The sequence below is a fragment of the Perognathus longimembris genome, chromosome 9, assembly GCF_023159225.1.
Source record: "Perognathus longimembris pacificus isolate PPM17 chromosome 9, ASM2315922v1, whole genome shotgun sequence".
In the NCBI taxonomy this organism is placed as follows: domain Eukaryota; kingdom Metazoa; phylum Chordata; class Mammalia; order Rodentia; family Heteromyidae; genus Perognathus; species Perognathus longimembris.
Window position 1 is genome coordinate 33,195,980 of NC_063169.1, and position 4,698 is coordinate 33,200,677.

Consider the following 4,698-nt stretch of genomic DNA (forward strand, 5'->3'; position numbering starts at 1 on the left):
ATTTACAGTCTCAGCTTCCCATGGTTCTTAGACATTGCAAACCAATTCTGTGTATTACAGAAGTTGAGGCCACCAGGCATTAGTGGCTCACACCTGTAATCCTAGTTATTCAAGAGGCTGAGCTCTGGAGGATAGATGTCTGAAAACAGCCCAGGCAGAAAAGTCCTCCAAAATCCACCTCTAACTAGCAAAAATGCCAAGCTGGATGTGCAGTTGATGTGGTAGAGCACCACCAGTGAGCAAGCAGCTAAGTGAGTTGGAAGCCCTGAGTTCAAACCCCAGGATAGGTAAAAAGTTAAGGCCCAGAGTGAGAAGAACTTTCCCCGGGTACCATGCCAGGAGTGGCTAAATGCCCTCTTTGCCCTGGCCCCTAAAGTCCTTCCTTCCAATCATGAATCACTCATGACTGCCATCCTTCCACTCATTCATTCTTCTTTACATCACCTTCCTCATTCAGTTCCTGGATTGAATCTTCCCTAAATGACCAGGAAAATCAGCTTGGCAAACCTTTCTGGTATCCACTTCCCTCTGATTTCTATGGGTGCCTGCTGATTTGATGTAGTTATTAAAAGTCAGCCTTATCTTGGTAACCAGACGGAAAAGCTATAATCACCCCAGGCATTTCCAAGGGACCTTTTAAAGAACATCATTAATTTTAAATATAGCTCTCCTTACCATCACTTTCTAATTATAGTTCTGACATTCCTATTTTATGTTAAAAATTCCTCTACCTTTTAATTAAAAAAGAAAAGAGCCTGCTTTTTAAAGTGCATGTGCTTGTGTGGTAGCCAAAGTATCTGGGTTAATTTTCTGAAATAAAAACTAACAGCAACTAGACTTTTCCCTGTCTCTTACACTCTTCTGCACTCCTTGCCCAGTCCATGTATTGTTATTTTAAAATAGATGTATGGGGGTTTGGAATGTGGCCTAATGGGTTCGATTCCTCAGCACCACATATATAGAAAAAGCCACAAGTGGCACTGTGCCTCAAATGGTAGGGTGCTAGCCTTGGGCACAAAGAAGCCAAGGACAGTGCTCAGGCCCTGAGTCCAAGCCCCAGGACTGGCAAATAAAATAAAATAGGGTGTACGAAATAAACCCTTTTGTACTCCAGACTGGGAGGTTACTGCCTGGAAGACCTGAGCAAAGTTTGGATCTCCAGGGTAAGGTGGTAGCTGAGCATATCTTAGATACTGGCCAAAAGATAAAAAGCTCCACATAGAACATCAGCGATCTTACAAATGCAGCTCCTCAATTCATTACACATCCAATGGAATCTTACATTCCTTGTATAGTGCCAGTCAATACCCTGTTCATTTTTCTCTAGCCAGTGTATTCACTTAGCATGTCTTACATTCCTAACCTCCTGGAATCTTCACCAAGGGCTGTATGAAGTAGAAATACAGTTGTTTAAATAAGAAATAAAGCACAGATAAAGTAAGCAACAGATTTCCCAAGCTGGGATTGCAATCCATTCTTTTGCTTCCTCCCAAAACAACTAGAGGATATCCTTACCATTGAGATAACCAAGGGAAAGTGGCACATGGATAGGGGAGAGGGGTTGAACTCAGGGCCTGGGCACTGTCGTGAGCCTTGTGCTTGAGACCAGCACTCTACCGCTTGAACCACAGCTCCATTCTGACTTTTTTATAGCTAACTGGACATAAGAGTCTTGTGGACTTTCCTGCTGGGCTGGCTTTCTGGCTGGCTTTGAACCACCGTCCTCAGATCTCAGCCTCTCGAGTAGTAGGATTACAGGAGTAAGCCGCCTGCACCCAGTGACGCTTGTTTTTTTTTTTTTTTTTTTTTTTTTTTTTTATCTTCACTTTTCCCTTTGACCAGGGAAGAGGCAGGTAGTTGATTGCTGAGGTGTCACTAGACTGCAGGGGATGGAATAGGGTCCGATGGAAACAAACTAGTACAGGTGAGAGGAATTTCCTCCTCTACACCGTCTAATTCTAGCCAATCACAGTCCTGCAAGTCAAGACAGACCTGAGAAGCTAGTGTTTCCAAGCCTGATTTGAACACAACTTTGACAGGCAAGGAAGGCACAGAGAATGCAGCGATCCCACCCCTGTGAAGGGAGGCTGCACCTGCAAACAACACCGACTGGGGTTCAGTACTCACGTGAGAGTGGTGAAACCTAGTACATGGCGCACGCCGCGCAGATGGCGACCTTCGTGGGGGCACACCAGATGCGCAATTGACAGTCGGCTCCAGGAGTTCCTCGCAAGAGCAGATGGCAAATTCTTCTGTGCTCCAGCTGCATTGGCCACTGGTCCTAGCCCACGCGCAAGCGTCTGCCCCCTCTCCCTTTCCCCAAACCTCCCCCTTCCCCAGCACCCCAGATCCCCCCAGGAACACATCTGAACCCTCACCTGCACAGTGGCGGGCAATGGCAGCACAGCCCGGCAGCGGCGGCGACCAAAACGAAATATGGCCGTCTTGTAGATCTTCCAGTAGACGAACAACATGACGCCAAGCGGCAGGTAAAGGGCGCCACCAGTGGAGAAGATGGCGTCTGAGGGTTCCTGGCTCACCTGGCACTGCTGGCGCCCAGTGTCATACGCCTCGCCTCAGCTGAAGAGCAGTGGGGCGAGGGCGATGAGCGCCACCAGGGCCCAGGTGAGCGTGATCATGAGCGGCGAGGCGCAGCAGCAGGCGTGCAGCAAGTACTGCAGGTGGCGCGTGATGGTCCAGTACTGGTCCAGGGCGATGACCGCCACGTTCCAGATGCTGGCGGGGCAGCCCAGCATGTCAAGAGAGATCCACATGTGACACAGGCTTTGGCCCAGATGCCACCGCCTCCCCGCCGACAGCTCGCTCACCAGACTCAGTTGCATCACCACGGCTGCCACTAGCACGTCCAAGATGGCCATCGAGCCCAGGAGGTTGTGCGGCACGTGATGGAAGGTGCGGATGCATAGGATGGTGACCAGTACCAGCAGATTCCACAAGAAAGTGGCAGCGATCAGCAGTGCCAGCAGCGTTACCACCAGCACGGTGAAGACAGAGAATGGGGGCGCCCGGCCAGAGAGGACGGCATCACCCAGGCTCAACCCCACGACCCCGCCGGGCCTCGTGCTACCATTGTAGGTCTCAGGTCCCAGGGGAACTGCGGTGGCCACCAAGAGGTTCGCTGCTTCCAGGGCGCATGGGCTCGAGCCCTGCACCCCACAGGTGAGCAAGTAGGAGGGGACACTGTGCTTGGGGAAGATCGGCAAGGGGCATAGGGCGCCCTGCCCAGGGTCCTCTGCTGAGCTGCAGTCTCCCTTGGGCGCCCCCCTCGGGACACCTGTTATACAATGGAGGAAAGAAAAAAAGAAGACAAGAAAAAGTGGGGCCTTTCCCATGCCGCCCCGCTGGGCACGCAGGTCCCCTGGCAGCCTGCAGTCCAAGGGCGGGGAAGTGGACCAGGCCCAAGCAGCCAGGCCCGCACGAGGGCGGGGCTTGCTGCGTCGCCCCACCCCCTGCCCGCCGCACACCGAGCTGGGGGGCTGGAGAGCACTCCTGGGAGGGTGCCGGGGGCGCCCGGGCCTGTGCTGCAGTCCGACAAGGAGGGAATCGAACTGCTTAGGAAATCCAGGAGGAATTTCATTCCAGCCTCCCTCCTGGCAGGTCCAGAAGACAGCGGGCCCCACCTCGCCCGGGAAAAACTGGGTGCTGGTGGTTTCCGGACATCTCAGTTGTCCCTCTAGCCCAAGTAGCAGAACCAGGTGTTGGAGTATGTAAATGTCAACGTCCTCCACCTGGCTCTGTCCTGCTGGTGCTCAGCACTTCGCCCCCACACGCACCATGGGGCTTCCCGACTCCCTGGAAAAACTACAATTAAAATGTAGCTACTGCGTGTGCTGGCAGAGAGCTTGAAAAAGAGGTGATGTCCAGCTTCTGAGCCAGCTCTAGTCTCACCCCAACACACCCAACTTTCCGCCATCCCACCCAACCCCCACCTTCACCCTCACTGAAGACTTAAGTCCTCCAAGTTCAGGTGGGAGAGTTGGGTGTGTGGGTGTGATTTCTCCCTGAAGAGGATATGAACTCAGGGCCTCCAGCATGCTAGAATCTGAGGATGAAGCACTCTACCACTGAGCTACACTCCCAGCCCAGGAGTGGTAGATTTATTTGCTTTTCAAGAACTGCTTTTGTTTTTATTTTTAAAGTATCATTAAGTAGTTGTACAAAGGAGGTTCAATTCAATGTATGAGTGCTTGAGTACACGCATTCTGATCAGAGTCGCCTCTTCCATCATTCTCCTTCATGTCTCTCAACCCCATCCATCTCCTTGAGATACCCAGTTCCACTTTCACATGTGCACATTGAATATTATGACTGCATTGGCCCACTAGTTATTTTATAGACCCTTCAGCAAAGGGAGAAAAAACTTAGGTGACAGTATCCTCCCTCTCTACCAACTCCATCTACCAAAAAAAAGTTTCAGACTTTTTTTTTGTACCAGTCCTGGGTCTTGAACTCAGAGCCTGGGTGCTGTCCCAGAATTTTTTACTTTTTTGCTCAAAGCTAGCACTCTGCTACTTGAATCACAGCTCTATTTCTGTGTGTGTGTGTGTGTGTGTGTGTGTGTGTGTGTGTGTGTGCGTATGTGAGAGAGAGAGAGAGAGAGAGAGAGAGAGAGAGAGAAACACTGGAAATAAGAGTGTCATAGACGTTCCTGCCCAGGCTGATATCAGTCAAAATCCA

The 4,698-nt window shown here is 51.0% G+C and overlaps 1 pseudogene; it reads right to left on the bottom strand.

The window, feature by feature from the left end:
• Positions 1 to 1,672: 1,672 nt before the first annotated feature.
• On the bottom strand, positions 1,673 to 4,259 carry LOC125357568 (annotated as a pseudogene).
• Between the last annotated feature and the right edge of the window lie 439 nt (positions 4,260 to 4,698).